The sequence below is a fragment of the Halictus rubicundus genome, chromosome 2 (assembly GCF_050948215.1).
Source record: "Halictus rubicundus isolate RS-2024b chromosome 2, iyHalRubi1_principal, whole genome shotgun sequence".
NCBI classification, from domain to species: Eukaryota; Metazoa; Arthropoda; class Insecta; order Hymenoptera; family Halictidae; genus Halictus; species Halictus rubicundus.
This window is the reverse complement of record NC_135150.1, coordinates 3,129,659-3,149,988: the sequence shown is the minus strand read 5'-3', so window position 1 is coordinate 3,149,988 and position 20,330 is coordinate 3,129,659. Positions and strand designations below refer to the sequence as shown.

The window sequence follows — 20,330 nt, the reverse complement described above, 5'->3', positions numbered from 1 at the left end:
CTATTAAATTTTACAAAAATCTTTACATTCACACAAATTATAGATATAGTTCGAAGGCAAGATGGAAAGAATGGCATTCTCTTTGATTTCGTAATAACATCATTGTCAATGTGAACGCCCCTTTAGAAACGGTTCGATAAATACGAGCGACATACATACATAGTCGTCTCAAACGATGAGGAATCAGTTTAAAAGTGTCCTGAGGTTCTTCGGTCGATGAAATCCAAGGTTTCTTCTTCGTTCTACGAAATTGCTGAGTACACATTTGCGATTTCTTCCTTTGAATAACAAAAGGGAATTATTTTAATCCGTTCGATAAAACACTTTGACTAAAATCAAATTCTTTTCTCTGATATGGATGTAGGACTCGTGATGAAAATATGTTTCGTGGAATTCTTGTTATTCGTAAGAATTCGCATCCCAGCATCACCAAGAAAGTGGTGAAAATGTTTGAATCAGTGTAGAACAATAAACAAACCAGAATAACGCATAATACCATCATAGTTACTAGATATAGGTTGTTCGTAAATTTTTCAGTTTCGTTTTATGGACTCGCCAGAAGATAATACCACAATTCTACCAAAAATTACATAGAAACTTTAAAGATAGAAATTGAGAAAAGAGAATAGGTTTGGTGGTTTAAATGTAACGAAAATAAATGGTGGAGACACTATAGTGGGCAGTTAGGGGGTCTGACAATGAGTGGCGTTGAAATTTCAATTTCAAGTAGTTTATATTCTCCATTTTCAAAACTACATCGTTCATATATAATAGACTATATCTAAAAATGTTAATAATAGAAATATTTTATTCAGGAGGATTTCCAAATAAAAAAGATGTTGAAGACTGGGGCTGTGAATCAGAAATAAAATTAGAAACGTATGGTCGAAATGCTCCATAAAAGTAATTAATAATTTTCTTATAAATAATAGCGTAAACATTCTGTGTAAAATAATAATAATAAAACGAGCCTTTAAGATGCAAGGTATTTACAAGCAACTGACAGACTGATACACAGTTTTACAAAGAATAATGTTTACGATATTATTTATAAGAAAATTATTAATTACTTTTATGGAGCATTTCAATCATACATTTCCAATTTTTTTGTTCTGGTTCACAGCCCCATTTTCAACATCTTTTTTATTTAGAAATCGTCCTGAATAAAATATCTCCATTATTAACATTTTTAGATGTAGTCCATTATATAAGAACGATGTCGTTCTGAAAATGAAGGATATAAAATAACGAAAAATTGACATTTTAACGCCACTCATTGTCAGATCCCCTAACTGCCTACTAGCGACGCAACGTGGACAGCACTCAAGTTGGAACCTACGATCTACTAAATTATTTCCACTACTGCTGAATCCAAGAAAAAATAACCAAGGGGAAATTATACGGTTCGAGAGCGGTGCATATGATAATGAAGAAAGAACTTCTACCCTGAGGTCATTCTAACGTCATTTCAAGATCAACGATATTTTGTGTATGCTAATATCTGGTTTTTTCGTAAAAAAAGAATAATACAGCATGCTAATAAGATATAACACAAAGATGAATAAACGGCAAAAGCATTCGAGATGAATTATTATTATTGAAAAGATAGATTTAAATAATAATTAATACGTATTTCTTATTTCAAACTTGTGTGGAATCTCTTTTTTACACTTTTCTAAATTTTCTACTTAATCATAATAGTTGTTACAAATTAGGAATTATTATATAATATCTATGTAATATTATTATTACAATATTATATTTATTATTTATATAATAAATATTTAGTTAAATTTTTAGCTTCTCCAATGCTAATTAGTAATTACGGAATTAGAACTCATTATTCAAAGCTTTGGTAGGTTAAGTAAATATTAACCTGTTCTTAAATAAACAGTAGCTGTTGTATCACGAGGCTTCCTTGATTTAATGTATCGCAATAATGTTAGCAGTTTTCTTAATATACGTATCCAAACTTACACACCTATTTAAATTATAAAATATATGTTCGTTTCAGTAAAAGCGAAAATAAGTTTTACAAACCGTGATTTCTTATCAAACTGCTATTACATTTTGTGTATGTACTATTGCACACAGAACTTCGCAAGTTTAATAATACCAGTGTGAGAAAAATATACAATTTATCCAGTCTTAATCGACCATTTTAGGTAATGAAGCTCCTTGATTACTAAATTGGCAGCACGATATCGATCTGAATTGTATTTTCCGTCAACGCACTGTAATCAAGATGGTCGCGCTATATAATCTGCTTCGACTTGAAATAATGCAACAGAGTACAAATTACTGACGTAAATCCAGTTTTATGATACTCGGATACATTTTCTTCTTGAATGTCTTCAAATTATATTCAAATTATAAAGAATTATAGGTCTCATTATTTATGGTATTACTTTTTACACAAGGTCGTTCGAATTATAGAAGAAAATTAATAATCGATCAGTCTTATAACGAGTCATTTAAAAACAAGCCTTCCAACGCGATTAGATTAGTCATGACAAGTAATTTATTACCCTTGTTAGGGGAACGTAAATTACTTAATACATTACTCCGAAATATACTCTTGAAAAATAGGTATTAATTTGTACTGTAAAGTTAGTATTACTTACGTGTTAACATGATTTGTATAGGTCATATTTTTTAATCATTTTAATCTGTTTCTTCATTTATATAATGTATTGTGTACATATTATAACAGTTGTCTTCCATAATATAAGGTATCGTTTAGCATTACTTTTTTGTCATTATTCATTTATACAGTTCAACTTTTCTGTTCAATTTACAACATTAAACAGAAACTTATTAGGTACTGCCATGATGATTTTTGTATACTTTACTTAACTCTACTGCATCTGTTATACATTAATATAATATAAACTACATAAAAATCGCAGTGTAACCTATACAGGGTGTCCCACAAATGTTGCACATCCTTGAAACGGGTGATTCCCGAGGTGATTTGAAGTAACTTTTTCCTCTGCTGAAATGTTCTCCGCGGCTTCGTTAAGGAGTTATTAACGAAAAAACACGGACCAATCAGGGCGCGACAAAAGCCGAAGGATTCCGTCACCGGCGTCTGATTGGCCCGTGTTTTTCGTTAATAAGTCCTCAGCGAAGCCGCGGAGAACATTTTCGTGACGGAAAAAGTTACTTCAAATGACCCCGGGAATCGCCTCTTTCAAGGAAACAACATTTTTGAGACACCCTATATTTATATCACTGTTTCGTTCGCATCTTTTCCTATAAAACCGTGGTTTTAAAGTGGCTTCCTAGCTGACAATTATTGTGATACATGTATGGTTAACCAGAGATTTGAGACTTTCACGGCCCGGCATCGTACAGTTTTGTCTGTTGAGGCTTTCGGGTGTAAGCCGTGTCCTAAAGAAAGAAATTTCCCAACGTTTCTCAAGCATTGCAGCTAGCTTCATCAGGGGGTCAGAAGACAATTAGTATCAGTGTGTCTTCTGACCCCCTGATGAAGCTAGCTGCAATGCTTGCGAAACGTTGGGAAATTTCTTTCTTTAGGACACGGCTTACACCCGAAAACCTCAACAGACAAAACTGTATGTATGGTTAACTTTTGACCTTAACTAATTGTTACGTCCCAAACGTGCATCAAAATTGTCGAATATACTAGAAACCTGTAGCAACTTTGCTACCTACCAACAAAAACAAACAAAGATTTTAAAGATAAATTGAAAGTAAATACCTGGGTAGCCGAGTATTAACATAGAGGTGAAGCAAAATTCCAAAAATGCTTAAAAAATATCCGGTTTACCTGATTACTAGAGTGCAGATTTTATGCATTTGTGATAAAAATAGGCGAATGAAATGTCACCCTTTGTACCCAAAGCTATATTGAAGACGTTTTAATTTTCCGTATTTAATGGGTTGCGAGTGAGATAGGCAAATCCATTCATACCACATTTGAATATTTAGCATTTAATAAACGCAAAGATATTTAATAATGTAGGAACTGTGTCGAATTGCAATATAACAATTTTTAGTGGTGCCTCATAGGTGACAGCAAGGGCTAACGCGGTAGAAAGATTAAAAAAAATTTTGAGAATATCAATTTATCAAAACGAGAGAAGAAGGAAAGAAGTGTTTTCTTGAGCTCCTCTTTGCAATCAAAATGTTTATTTCGCATGAAAATTCGCAGTCTATCGTCAGGTAGACGCATCATTTTTCCACATCTAACGCTCTTGCAAAGGAAATAGCCGAACGCGATAGAACGAGCAAATTGCTATGCCGTCGTTAGGTGATTAAAGGAGAGTGCCACTCAACAGGTCGTGCTTGATACGATATCGTTGGCCTGCGGAGCTGCGGCCCGGTCGCGAATTAAATTAAAGGAAGAAAAAGATGTCAAGGCGGCAGGGCTGGCGTGTTCGCATGAATGTATTTACGCGTACTCGAATATACATACGCGACGCGAATGCGGAGCGTGTTGCTCCGGACTCCGCGGCTGTGCTAGGTAGTAAATGCTGTCTGGACTACTTGAACGGGCATCATTGCATGTAGTATGTAGTATCGAGCAGAGCGAACCCTACAAAGAGCAGGGTGAGAGAGAGAGAGAGAGAGAGAGAGAGAGAGAGAGAGAGAGAGAGAGAGAGAGAGAGACGACGATACTCGTGTTACGTGAGACACGTGAGATACTTGTCGATACTCGAGATACCCGGCTCGAGGACACGAAGAGCCGGGGACACCTGAAGTCGGTTTAAAAACCCGCGGATTACGAGAAGACACTCGAATTACAGAAGCCGCGCGGTGATATGTCGGAACACGAATCTCGGTCAGTGGTCGCAAGAAAGTGCACGATCTAGTTTTAATGACGCCATTGGCATTCAGGACACTGCGATCTATTTCTGGAGAGGCTGTTGCTTAACGACACTTTATGAAATTATGAACTTATCCCGGTACCCTTGGGTTTCATCCTTCCATCGTCATCATCCGTGCTAGAAGTTCCAGTTCGCCTTTATCCAACGTCCGCCCGGGTTATCAGCCGTTTCTCAGCTTGATAGATAAGTCTGTTTCCGGAACTAGCGGAAACATTAAGAAATTCTATTACTGAAACGCTATCGATTTCCTGTGCCGATTACTATGAATGAGCATATTGTTGATTATGTGGAAACCGTTACGCGTGTGATTAATGCTTTTTTCTCTTTTTCTTTTTTTTTCAATGGAGTAGGATATTCTGATAACGACTCGCTTAATCATCAGATTAAAATGGGTTGTTGAGGTCGAGCTGGCTTGATCGCTTACTTCCGCATGCAGCATTTTATATTGTTTCACAATTTAATATCGTAGTAACCTGTTGTACTTTCGTCATTCACTGATTGCTAGTAAATTAACCGTTAACTGGACACTTGGAGTTCGTTAATTACATTTGTGATACTTTCTACGATTTTAAATCAATTTGAATCTGTTTAGGTGTCAATATGAGAACAGTTTAGTTTGTAACCAATTCTGCAATATTTCGTTTTCTACTTGTTTCTAAGGGGAAAGGCGGAAAATCGCATGTTCAGTTACAAGGTGATCCGATAAGTAAGTAACGCGCTTTCACATTTTTAAGAGGTACGATAAGAAAAAACATAGTCACAATGAATAGTATTCTGAATTTCATTAACGACAGTGAATATTAACACTAGATTTACAGGATTTAATTTATGAATATTAAGATTGTAAAGATGCATCCATAGGAATTATTTAACAAATTGATTTCTTTGGGTATATATTATTTAAAAAATGGCTACAAATTTTGATATTCATGTTATTTTTATAAAGTAATGTACTATAGTCATTTCTAGTGCTCCGTAAACTTAGTGTTAAACAAATTCTACTATTACTTACACAGTAGTAGAATATTAAACAAATTCTAGAATGTCACTAGAATGATAAAAACATCGGCATACGGTTATCGCCTTAGAAATATAAAACTACAACATTATTTAACGAATCTAAAACTCTGCAAACTCTAGCAGTTCAACTAAAAAGAGGAAAACTAATTTAAAAGTTCACACGCACAGACGCCTCTCATCTACTTGCTCGGTGTCGTAACCGTATTCTGTCCTAATTTTTCTAACTTTAAATGAAGTTAATGAGAATGTGAATGATTTATTCCACTTGCGAACTATTCCGGACAATTGACTCTTTACGATTAGTACGCGTTCGCAATAATTTGTCCGAGTCTTGTAACGAACTTATTTAAATAAACGGGATTACCGGCGTTGTTAAATGAAAGTTTCTCTTCATTAAATAGCACGGGGTTCAATCGTCTTAATCACTATCCAGTAAAAGGTAGTTAACTTTATACAAGGCATGCCACGACTCTTTCGATATCTGTAATTTCTCAACACGATTAGCCCTAATTGATCTGACTCACACAACGGACGAATGAGATTAAATTCCGCCGTATTTGTACAACATACTACATCGGAAGATTCAGGGAAACAGACATGCTGTTACGCGTGACAGTCACTTTGGGGCGCGGAGATTTGTACTCTGTTGAGAGAGCCACGAGCCTGTTCTCACGGATCGATATTCGTATGATATACTAGCTGCACAGACAATACGTTCCCTGTAGCTAGGTGGGTGGATTCTGCTCGGTATGTTCGGTTCATACATCCACGGCTCAGAATACAATGTTTTTAATACTGTAAATGTACTTTTCTACCATGTTCATTATCCAACAAAATTGGAAATCTAAACCCTACAAGATTTATTTCTCAGCTATGCTGAAATATAAGCCACTTTAAACCTGTACGCACACCGAATATTTTTTCAATCTTGATCCTAAGAATTTCCCATCATTTTAAGTATTTTACTAATTAGGGTGGGGCATTTAAAACACATTCTTTCTATTGCTCGTTGACCTTGAGTGACTTTGAATGACCTTCATAATAGATATTCGTATTGAAATAAACTATTCGAATGTAAATAAGAAACCATACCGTTCCATTTACTAAACAGAGTTGACCTTCATATCTCCTTGACGCCTCCAGCTACAGAAAAATTAGTAACATCAGATTATGAGCCCCTCGGTACCATAGTGATTTTGGTCCGATGCATTTTCTTCTATCTTCAAAAGCAAGCGAGTTATTCGGGTGACCTGTTTTAGATGCTCCACCCTGTATAATGCATGTTTAAGCTAGCAATTTCAAAATGTCGAATCATACGTGACATAGGTGACTTGAACATTATTATTACCAACAAATGATAAAGCCACTTGTGAACCGTTATTGAGCAATACAATAATTACTATTTTATAACTACTACAAAAACAAATGTATTTTGACGACTGATGATTGTAATTGTTTCTTTGCATTTTCCTCCTTTCAAAAATATGAAACGAAATTTGCATTACTTATCGAATGACCCAATAAGTAAACTGAGATTTCTCACCTATCGATATACAATGGGTGTTCAAATTATTAGAGTCACGGTACGAAAACCATATTCTGTAAACGCGTGATGAATAATATTATCTACAGGACTGCTAAGAGGGCTGCATTTATAGATTTTCAAACACTAATATTTCATATAAAAATGATAAGAATTCAGCCTAGCTAGGCTTTCGTGTAAAAATTTATTGTTTTAATGCAAAAACATTAACTTTTGCAAGTGAGTAAGATGTTCATACGAAAGATTTCAGTTCGTGAAAGAAATACAGTGGATAAAGCATTTGATGTTAAGAAGTTAGTTTACCCTCTTCAAATTCGTGAATAGTATAACTCGAGCTAATTTTGTACATGTTTCCCTTTTCATTCCGATACAATCGCGCGAATTTTCCTCCCTTCTATCGCAATTCGTTGCACGAAAAGCGGGAGGTTGCTTCAACATTTCTTAAATACACAAGACTTCATATGGCTTGAATAGAATGAAAAACAGAAGTTGGTAAATAGTCTTCGAATTTTATGCACTTATGACAAAAATGACTAAGTAATATATACTAGTAAATTGTAAAAACAGTACAAGAATTTAAGAATAGTATATCATTTTAGACTTATTAAAGTTATCGAACGAGGAAAAACATTGTCATGCATCTTCAATTTTTGCACGATTGACTTACATTACTTAAATTAGATAAATATTTGAAATAACGTACATCTTGGAAAATCTCACTAAAAAGATTCCTTGAAATAGGCGGCTATTAATTTTGCATATTACTAATTTTATAAATGTACTAATTAATAATAATATTAATGTATAATAATTTTATTTTGTATTTGTAAATACAAACATTAAATAATTCTTATGCATAAATAAGCTTTAGTTTTGTATTTATAGTATCCAAAATATTTTTATAGAAAATATGTAACTAATATTTTTCACGTCTTGTTATGAATTTTTATGTGATTTTTTTTAAGAAAAAGGAAAGGAAATTATTTAATGTCATTTGAAAAATGCAAAATGGTACCATTTTTTTTTTTTTTAGTTAAAGTCAAAATATTTTGTAGGTACTTCTAAAAGGTACTTTTGCATACATGAGAATTGTTTTGTTAACTAGTTGGATCCAGCACAAATAAAATAAAATTATACCAGCATAATAAAGTAAAATATAATGATTTTGTGAATACGGTAATTCATAATTTGAACATCGTATTCTTGAAATGCCCGCTTTATACTAAGAACAAATTAAATTCGACACAATATCATTATTCCAAGAAAAAGATGCTATAACAACAAAATAAAAATTAGGTAATATATTTAACTTCTATCAGCACTATACATTTTTCAATAGTGTATAAAAATTGACCTTGAATTGAATTGCTACTGTTTTTCAATTAGTGTTAAGTTTTCATGTATTTTACGACTCCCGTAGATGCGATTATTATTCCGCACAATACTTGCGTGTGTTTGAAATACTTTTTCGTCGCCTTACATTCCAGCACAACCCACGGTCACAATACATTTAATCTCGCCGTTGCTAACGACGAATTGACCTTCTACGATCACCGCTCCGGTTCAACATAGGCGCCCCACATAAAATCACCATAATTTTTCAATCACAGCTACAGTAAGAACGAACGAACGAGCTTTCCGCAGAACTGATGAAATTCCCCGTTCCCTTATCGAAGCGAAATCTGAAGGGATATATGTATATCCAACCAAACGAAAGTTCAATGTCCAAGGGAGGACACGTGCGCGCGAAGGTCGAATGTCTTGCGAAATACGAATATGCTCTGACGTCACAACTTTTAACGCGGTTGCCATACTCAAGGGGATTTAGTATCTCAATAAAATGTATGTTATAATACGTTAAGTGTACCAAAGACTTCGGAGCTTTTAGTTTTACGCTCTTTAAAATCACTTCGAACCGAGATGTTCGCGACGCTATTTCGGTCCTTTTTTCAACAATGTCGCCTTACCCTGTTTATTGCTTGTAACTCTACCGAATTATCTTCGAATAACTACCACATATTGAGATTATTAGCATGCCAAGAATATTATCTTATCGAAAATATTATTAGCATGCCAAGAATATTATCTTATCGAAAATATTATTAGCATGCCAATAATATTATCTTATCTTTACAACTGACAATTTTTGAAAATAGTCAACCCATAAATAATGATATTTTTCTTTCGTGTTTCTTGGATGTTCAAATACAACACAATCATAACCATTAATCTTGTATATATCATTCTATCGTTTGTAGAAAGTGGGAGTCTGCAAAAATTTGCAGTTTCTTAGTTATTGATCGAGAAAAACTGATTTTCGTTTTTACACATGCAGAGAATCCAAAATCAGTAAGAATCCAAAATTGTGAGAACAGTTGTGTCACTATTGCTTTATCACGTTTGATCCAATTGTTTAACTTTAACACTAACATATTTAACTTACATATTAATTATTCAAAAATTTCATGTGAATTTCATATTAGTGTATCTCTATACAAATTTTACATTTTATTATACCAATATGATGTTGTTTCAATATAATAACATTTCAGAACATTTAATCCCCTAAAATTGTCATGCGCAGGTTATGTCACTGCTGCAGCAAATGAGCGATATGTATTTATCACACAAATGGTTGTGATCAGGTTCTTATTTCTTATATTTCACCATACAAAAACTGCGAAAGAATAGCATTACTTATGGGAACACCTACTATATCGATAAGATTATTATATTATTACTTACTGTTGCATAATAAATACACTGCGGATTTTATTTATGATGGAATTAAATGGATAAAATTTAAAACAGTAAATTTAAAAGATTCTAAAAATATTAATGTATTATGTTTAACTTACTCAAATAATTAAAGATACACATGGATTATTTCGATATTTCATTATTTTGCATAAAGATCCGCAGTTTAATAATAAGTATCACGTAATATCACTTAACACTAATATAATAATGCAACTTTCTCATAAATCTACCAAGTTTTTACCCAATTAAATTCGATAATTGCCCGAATACTGACAGAAAGTTATTAACCGGTTCAGAAGTGGCATATTAAGTGTAATTTAAATATTTTAGACTCCAAACATTCTTCAGTGATTAAGCTGTCATTTTAACGAGAATAAGCAAGTTGTACATTTTCGTGTACACCGGATACCGTACCATCCCGTTGTAGGAGGACAAGCATTCACTGTAACGAAACGAAACGCAATTTTACTTGCGAGAATAAACGAGGAATCATTATATTATTTGAGACTGTTGAATCATATGCGTTTGATCTCGTGCAGTTTCCTTTTCAAGCTGAAAATCATTCAAATCACCTAGAGCGAATAATACATTATTTGAACCGTTAAATGCCAAAATGGTGCAAGACTAAACAGTTAATCATTGTATAATGAGGAATTGAGTAACAGTTCTATAAAACACAATAATGGCGACGGATGTTGCGTTTGTCTTATGTAAGCCGCGTTAAAATACTATTATAACAATGTTATTTAAGATCGTTCTATCTACTCTATATTCTATCTATTCTGTATTATTAAATTTTTAGCAAACTAAATCATTTTTTGTGCAAACACTTGTCTTTACAAAATCTTATCTTGAAAACGTTTTCTGAAAACGATCAAACTTTGTTGAGTACGTACAGCCGTCATTCTTGCATTCTTACTAGACTGCGAATTTTTATGCAAAATAAAAATTGTCTATATCATTTGCAAGAAACTGGATTCAAGTAAAAAAATTTTTTCCTTCTTTAATAACTTCGAAAATCTGAAAATAATGCGTCGATACCCTTAAATTATCTTAATCACTATATTTTTTCAAATTGCACCGTTTTTACCATAAATGAATTTAATCTATACTAATCAATACTAATTTATCTGATAGCTTTTGCTTACCCATGTCAAAATTGCTTTCAACATTTACCGTGTTAATAAGAATACTATCGTTATAAAATATGAATGCATAATAAAAATCGCACAAAATGTAAATAAACTCAATGAAATTATTATTTTCGTAAGAAGGCAACACAACCAGCCATTTTTAATGCTGGGTAAATTCAGTGTTAAATTCTTCAATAAAAACGTGAATTTATAGATTTTGTCACTAGAGTGAGTCTTATTTTCGACTTTTGAATTTTGTTTATGCCCCCCCCCCCCCAAATAATAAAATATTTTTCAAATAAGAAAAAAAAATATGTGCAAAGTTTGAGCACCCACGAATAACGTGGGATGAAAAGTGGAACCTGAAAATTTTGTTGACTTATAATAAAAATAATATGCAGTTAAAAAAAAGTAAGTTCCGCAAGTTAAAAAAAAATTCACATTTGTCGTTAATATTTATGGGTAAAAGATAATAAAAATGCACTTCAGTTTTCAAATTTCAAAAACAGTTTGTTTTACGAAAAATGTAATAGGACATCGTAAAAGACCCATCCTGTCCAGATCTACAAGTTTTGTTAGACATAGTTGTCGATACAGTCAATAATTTAGAAGGTATTCGAGATAAACGATTTTATGACCATTTAATTAATTGTTTTAATATTTAAGAGCCGGGGGGCACGTTTTCCCGTTATCCGATCGACCTTGAACTTTGCACTGATTGTTTTTTATTATTTGGAACAATCCTGAGGGGAGGGGGGCATAAACAAAATTTTGAAAGAAATCTTCGTCAAGAGTGAATACGAACCACCGTACTGTGTCACAGTCTGTTTTTAAATATTTTTACGTAAAAGCAAAAGTAATATAAAAAGATCACACGAACTTATTGAAGGATTTACTATCTCTCAGTGAGGGTCAACGAACGCGAGACACGTGCTCGATGGACGTCACGCGAGTTATTTGATTTCACCTTCGCGAATTCGCGAGTGTAGCACATCGAAGACATTCGCTTGTCGATCTGGTACCCCGTGTACACTCGAAGAGCGTAGACTTGCGTTAAGTAAATATGAGCGTAAAGGTAAGCTACGTTCCAATTAGCGGCCATGTTGCTTGTAAGAAGAAAAAAGAATTCATAGCAGCAGAGCGTACCCTCAAAATAGTCTTAGACCTGGTACAAAAGTCATTGCGGCTTTGAAGCTTTAAAAACGATAATTACACGCTTTTTTATTTATTTTTTTTTTCCATTAAATTGTACTCGCTCTTTCCCATATAATAACGAGTCAGACTCGTGATGTGGAACAAAATCTATTAAATATTATTCCTTGCTTTTAGTTCAAAATAAAAAACTATTCTTTCGTAATCAATATTTCAGCTTTAAAATTAATGTAAATATACAGGGTGTTCGAATAATGTTGTACTTCCTTGAAAAGGGTGATCCCCGAGGTCATTTGAAATAACTATTTCCTTTGCGAAAATGTTCTCCGCGGTTTCGCCCCTTTCAAAGAAGTACATCATTTTTGGGACATCCTGTAAAATAATGTAAATTTTCCTGTATTTTGTGGGACTCGTTCATTTTATTGGATTCCTGCTCCTATTCATTTGTCCTCGTGCTTGTCACGGGTCAAAACTTTTCGTTACGTTTCGATTATTTAACAAAATGATACAGTACAGTGCTGTGCGATGTTAGGTGAATCATCCCAATTTTTCAACTTAAAATATATCTCATGTGTATAAACAAGAACCAGAGCATGCATTTACACAATTTTGCCAGCAAGGAACGAGTCTATTTATTCTGTTGGCATCGAATTTTGGAGATATCAATCGATTCTTTATGTATCAAGTGAAATATCGAGTTATCTTCAAAAATATTTTTAGATGTATTTTAGGTAAAATAGGGGAACGAATACATTAGCTACAATTTTTATAGAAGTTTCTAAAATACAAAATTATTTTTTGCTCTTTTTTTTTTAATAAAACTGATGTTTGGAAATTACAACTGTGATCAACTGTGTGGACAACATATTCATTTGTGCACTTAATAAATAAACATTTAAAGCTAACAGCTTGGTCATTCCACTAAAACATTTAGTTTTTACATAAAAGTTTGGAAATTCTGAATTTTCCTGCTATTCTTAACAAAGCACTCCATGGAATAGATTTCGTTATAAGTGTAATTGACGAAGGTGTGATTGTTCCTTTCATCGTTGTCCCCTGTCATGCTATCCTTTTCATGCTGCCAAAGAAACGATCGTTCAAGTGAATTTTAATCTTCAGGGGTGAGAGATCTCGAGAATAACGTAGATGACACGAGACACCTGCCCAACTGTCTGTCCAATATTGAACGACTATAAAGGACACGCGAGAGAACAGATTAATATGCAGTAGTAACCTGTCGTCGGAGTTTGTTAATTCTGGTTCCGGATTCGAGCGATGCGAGGCAAGTGTCGGTATTAATCACAATTCTATGTAGAATACATTATATTTTCTTGTTTTTTTTTATTTTTTTTTAACCAGTCCATGTTCACGATGAATAAGTGCTTGCTTCAACTTTTTCGCAGACTTGAGCCGTGGAGGGAGGACGACCGCTTCGTTCGCCATCTTCTACTGATTCTCTCTTTCTTTCCTAAAAAACCTCGATGTCTCCAGACAATTCTGGCCGTGTCCAATCCTTCTTCGCATACGCTTCTGTTGACATTTGGTGCTTCTTAGTGGCTGACCTTTTTCCGTTCCGCGCGAAAGATATGACAGAAAGATATAACATATTATTTAAGAATAGTGTACATGAAATCAAAATTTGTCTCCTGCAGAATTCTGTGGGGCTAAAAGACGAATAAATGTTGCATTCAGTGTCGCCAGATCAAGACTTGTGCCCTCACTCTAACTTCCCCTTCTACCGCGCTGTTCCCCACACAATCTCTGCCGTGCATACTCTGGTACTGGCAGAGAGAGGGTAATTTTTCCCCTCGATTCGTGCTCCCTCCCCTGATCTGGCGACACTGGTTGCATTCAGTTTCGTTGAAATTACTTATTACCAGTTCATTTAATTCTGATGAGGTGGTTTCAGCGAAAAACGTCCTCGTTTAAGTGTGAATTGCTTTTCTTCATTGCTTCGTTAACCGTGCACCGATCAATCCATTAGTTAGCTGCTTAAAGGATTATGAAATTGCATTAGTATGCAAGAACTAAGATTATCATAGTAAAGTAAAACGTTAGGATTGTGTTAGTCATGAATGGTTCAGTTGTCCCAGTACATCTTTTATTCCGCAGTAACCATAAATAATTTCTACATTCATATCCTTTTCGTTTCCTTTTGGAGTTTTACGTCAGACGATATGTCATGCTTAAAATAGAAACTGGTGTTAGTTCACGTAATGGATTATTCAAGATACATCATTACTTGCACTTCAAATATGATTTCTGTGCAATTTACCATTATTTATTATTGTATTATGAAATGTGGAAACATATAAACAATTATTGTTAGAACGGGAGTGTAAATAGTAATGAAAACGTGTTAATTTGTAATAGATGTGAATACAAGGCAGAGTACATTAATAAATTTATCGATAGTGGTTCGTTGCATATTTGATGGTTGATTTATTTAGTTACTAGTACAGCTTATTTAAACCCATATTCCTAAATTGTTAAATATCAGCTAGAATTAATTTTTTATGAAATAATACATTGCATAAATGATTGCTGGAACACGAGTTTTGCGAAATGACAAACTAAACTGTGAAATGCATGCGTTTATAACAAAAATGAAGAGATAAGATTTGACGTAGTAGAAAGATTAAAAGAATTTAAGAATATCGATCATTTAAATTTATCACAATTATTAAAGAAAAAAAACTTTCATTTGGCTCCTGTTTCTTGCAATTTACGCTGAAAATCTCTAGTTTGTATACAAATTCACGGACTAGTAGTAAAATAATTTGAATGTAAACTACATTTCTCACTTTTCTTTTTTAAAAATAGTATCTTTAAACATGAGTATCGTTGAGGCTGTGAAGTCTGTTGACTTTTTAGAAAATAAATATTAAATGTAACAACCTATATCGGTACAGTACAGCTCCAATATTTAAATAATGACCATGTCTGTACGAGAACACACCGCATACTCCGATACTTCACGGTATTGGGAGCACATGCCATCTAGTTACGTGAAAAAAATCATTAAAATTCCGTGCGCTAAGAAATATGTAATTTATGTACATTACGTATGGATGTGTTACACAGCGTGATTCTAACAACTGGGCCAGGCTATAGCACTGTTCGATATAAAGTTGGAAAAAAATCATACAGAATATTTTTGCGTGGTCTAGCGACTCTATACCATTCTATAACGCGATTATTTTTCCAATTGCATCGGTGCGTTTATCAAATGACTGTCATAAAACTGTCTTTGCATAAAACTGATAAAAAATGAATACTTAATTTACTTAATATTCCATATTATCATTTATAATGTATGTATCTGTACCATTGAAATAATTTATTTCATTCGGTTTGTGAGAATTTTGATTATAGTTCTTGTTGCCACGTCACCGCGGCGTCGTGAAAATTCTAGTGTTCAAGATGTGACGCGTGTTCACACAATCAATTATGCGAACTGGCTTCAGGGTTATCGCGATGCCTTATCACGACAATAATCATAACTAACTTATAACAATATACCTAAACATATATATTAAACATATCTTAAACAAAAAAATATATATATAATTTAACAAAACAGAGTAGTCATAGGTATTGTGCTATAGATGCGAATAAGAGCAATTTTGTTGCTATGAGCATAGTTGCCGGATGAGGGAAGGGAGCACGAATCGAGAGGAAAAAGTTACCTTCTCTCTGCCAGTACCGGGTTAGTCACGTGACATTGTGACACAGACACGACAGAGACGGAAGGGCCCGGTCACGTGATCGGGCCCGGACGTGGTGGGAGCATAGAGGAATAGCGTAATAGGAGGGGAAATTAGAGTGGGGGAAAAAGTCTTGATCTGGCGACTATGGTTATGAGTGTTCGATACGATCTACTTTGAATGGAAAAGAATCGAAAGAAAGTAAACTAGAGAATTCCCTCCACGAAAAGTATTTAAATAGTGGAGGCATTGGCCTTGACCAAGGTCAATGGTTTTCATAATTATGCAGCGCTACAAGCTGGTGCGTTGTTTTCGAAGTAAACACTTGGCGGAATCGCCCCAAGAGAGACGACGCCAAGTCCCTTGCATTTTCGAAACTGACTCATGAATTATGGGCCCTTTGGCCCTATAAGTGGGCCTATACTACGTCAAGCAGCGCAGGAGCATTAATTTTGGAGCCCTGGGCTAACACAATTAACCAAATTAACTCAAGTACCAAACATTTTTGTATAATTAATTTCTTCTTAAGTTTTTAATTAAAATTATTTTTATTTTATATTTTTCTTCCGCGAAGGGGGAGACCTCAAAACTGATATCATCTAATTCGATCGTAGCGTAAACCCAGGCTGAAATTGGAGCTGGCAACGCAACAGCTCTTACGCACGAAGACCTAATCATTAATTATTCAATAATTCTCTTTCATTTACATTCCAAGAATGATATACTAGACCAGTGGTTCTCAAACTTTAAATCATTAAACAAAATTGACGGTACTCCTATTATTATTTTGTTTTTGTTTTTACAGTTAGTAAAGGCTTACGGCGTACTTGCGGTACCCTAGGGTGCCCGGGCACCAAGTTTTAGAACCACTATACTAGATATAGGCAAAATGATGTAAAATTGTGTAAAGGAGAGATACAACAGCACTTTGCAGCCAATGTAGGATTTAGGAAACCATGAAAAATTGTATTCCGTTAACAAGTACTTATTGGAGTATAATTTAATAAGTTTATAATATTTTTAAAGTGTTACGATTTATCTGGAATAATTTGTTATCCTAGATTGCGAGATGTGTACAGTAATATCGAACGTTATGTGTTCCAACAAACCAATTATTCCCTATTCTAAAGTAATTGGAAGGTGGTTCCATTTGATACAACTGCAAGCAAATTATACAAGAGTTAATGCCTGTTTACGACGAACGAACGGTGCTCTTGCAACTACAGACCGACACGTTAATTACCAGAAGCTTACTTTGCAGAGTAAACGAATACGTAAAGGTAATATCAACTAGAACAAGCAAATTATTTAAATACGTGATTTCCCTTGGAAACTTTTACTGGAAGTCTCGCTTGTTCATTAAAAATTCAATTTCCATTTGCAAGCAACGTTTCTTTCTTTCAACGGTTAAATATCTGATAAATGTAAATTTTCGTTTTATAACAAAAATTATCATTATCGGATGTGTATATACTTACATATATCATTAAATGGAAACATTAAATAAAATTTTTAAAAATAAAAAATCAAATTATGAATTTAGAAAAAGAATAATTTATTTTTTACAAGATAAAAAAAAACTTACACTAAAATAAACTTTGTTACGATGAATTAAGTTTTAGAAACTACCTATGTACTTCAAATAAAATTATTCTATAATGTTTCTGTAATTAGAACCGAAATATAATTTACAAATGAACGAAGAACAATTAGTGCACAAAGGCTGATTGTACCTCCTTCTTTTTATGAAGCTAAGACAATGAGGGGATTTCTTTTAGTAAAACGTAAAGAGATCATAAATGCTATAAAACAATTTAAAACAATGTTAAAGTACTTTGTTGTAATACGCTGTCTATGAAAGACAGTTAAAATTGCAAATTGGTTTAATCGATTGAAAACACACTATGTTTACTTACATATTGTTCTGTATAAAAATGATGCGTGACGTATACAAATTAAAACTTTCCTTTGACCAACTTCGTGTACGTACTATTCTGTTCCAATTTAATCTGTTCCACAAAGTATGGTCGAAGGTTCCGCAAGTCTAATGGACAATTAATTCTCATTTAAGTGTGCTATTACTAGCGCATGGACGATGCTTAATAACGCTGCCATTAGTGTATAAGGGTAATTAATTTCTTACAACGGCGCAATAAATATTTATTAAAATAGATTACAAAAATCTGTTATGGCCCGATACTTTTACAATGCGATATATGGGGTGGCTCATAATTTACAACCCTAAAGGATTTTTTGTGTAAAATTAAATAACCGTGAAACTAAATTTTGTCCATAAAGACTTCTCGTGTTAACTTAAAATTCTTTATGTTATCAATTTTTATTATCTATTCTTATTGATTATTAAATAATTAAAAGACGTCGATATTACATCGATTAACATTGATATTATTTTCAAATGATTAAAATTGTTGTGAATCTTCCAATTCCTTCTTAATTCAACTAATAAGTCTTTCACTTTATTGTGTTTAAACTGCATTAATAATAAATTTTTTCGAATTTGTTGTAACCACCTACACTAGTCACATGAGTAATATGTCTGAAGCGCCATATTTTTCGCAAAATAAGCATCTTGCATCACCGTTATTATCGTTATCTACATTTCACCTTTTATTTATTTCAAATTACGAATTTTTCTAACAAAAAATATTTCTCTTTTGCAATTTTATTCCATATTACGCGCTGTTCCATGTAATCTGCATTTACCTCAAGTGTTTAGCATTGAAACAACACTCGGTTAACAGATCAAGCGATTACGTACCTTTGAACGGTTGAATAATAAGAGAGATTCAATCATTTCTTTCATGTATGTAATTATTGTTGCTTTATACAATCAAATATGTACATCGTGTCATACAATGATATTTAAGTAGTATTTGCTGAACAATGTAGCTAAATATCTTAGACGGACGTGGCAGCCATTTTCTCAGAGTCGTCTCTGCAGAGTCGTCTCTGCAAAACACCGTTTATACTACCGGATGCGTCTCCGTTGGTTTTTGTGTAATACGCATTTTGTTAATTTTACATTAAACTAGACAGACACAGCTAGTTCTTGTCAAAGCTTAAATCTAAATGTTCAGCTTCTTCGGTTAGTAAAAATCAGAAAAGTAAACGAGCGAAAAATCCTCTTCGTCAAGGACCATTGCCGACAATCCTATGTGTAAGGATATCGGATAGGATATGAGGAAATCCTATAGGCTGATTAACGGCAATCTAACTGCGCCATTATCGGCCCGAAAAGGCGTTAGATTTTACATAGTGAAGCTCGCATCTTTCCAACTTCAGTTTCGACCGTTTCTGGCAGTGTGTGAGCAAAGGTATTCCGCTGATCGACCAAATGATTAATGTCGATCTAACCGCGCCATTATCGGTCTGAAGAGCAACGATAGGTGGTCTAGTACTTTTGGCCAATAATGCGTACGCGAATCGTTCGCACGAGTAAAGTCGATACACATACGTGCATGTGTATAGGCGCGACACATAACCGAGGGGTGGGTTCGTCGGCTCACCTCGATGCGGTGCAACGAGGCTTCGCGGGGGCGGGAAAAAGAGAGAAACGTGAAAGGGAATAGGTAATACCGTGGGAAAACAGAAGAAGAGAGGGGGGTAATCGTAAATAGATGCGGGGGAAAAAAAGATACAGGAACGGGGTAAACGAAGTGGCGAGGGGGATGTAGCGATGATAAAGATAGGGACAGGAGAACGAGAAAAGCCTCGAACTATGGGTGAAAGGGGTGAGGAAGTGGAGAAAAACGTGGAAGGCAGGTTCTGCGCACGTGCGGGCCACCGGCACCTCGATCGATCCTCCACGTTCCGAAGAGTCGTTACGAGCCTGAGTACCGGTACTCTATGAGTTGGCATATACTAATAGCCGTACTGTCAAACAGCCATAGTGCGCTACTCGAAAATTTTCAGCCATACGAAACTAAAGAAACACTCCTTTTAATGGCTCTCTCTCTCTCTCTCTCTCTCTCTCTCTCTCTCTCTCTCTCTCTCTCTCTCTCTCTCTCTCTCGTTACCAACGTATCGCCGCGCCCGCCCGGCTCCTGGATTCGACATAGCTCGTTTCGATTCTTCCACACGACTGCTAGCTGGAGAATATGCCGGAATTATCTGAACTTATTGGGGGTCGCGATACTCGGGT

At 34.3% G+C, this 20,330-nt stretch overlaps 1 protein-coding gene across 2 annotated transcripts in view; it reads left to right on the top strand.

Annotated features, from left to right (window-relative positions):
* The window catches only part of LOC143363809 (uncharacterized), a 54,805-nt gene that overhangs the window by 21,226 nt on the left and 13,249 nt on the right, over positions 1 to 20,330 (top strand). Inside the window, exons 2-3 of one of the 2 annotated variants that reach the window (XR_013083919.1) lie at positions 13,581 to 13,743; positions 13,865 to 14,942. The exons of the other annotated variant lie outside the window; for it this stretch is intronic. The gene's annotated coding sequence lies outside the window, so the exon portion shown is untranslated. Of the gene's footprint in view, positions 1 to 13,580; positions 13,744 to 13,864; positions 14,943 to 20,330 lie in introns of those variants that run through there. 2 annotated transcript variants of the gene reach the window in all.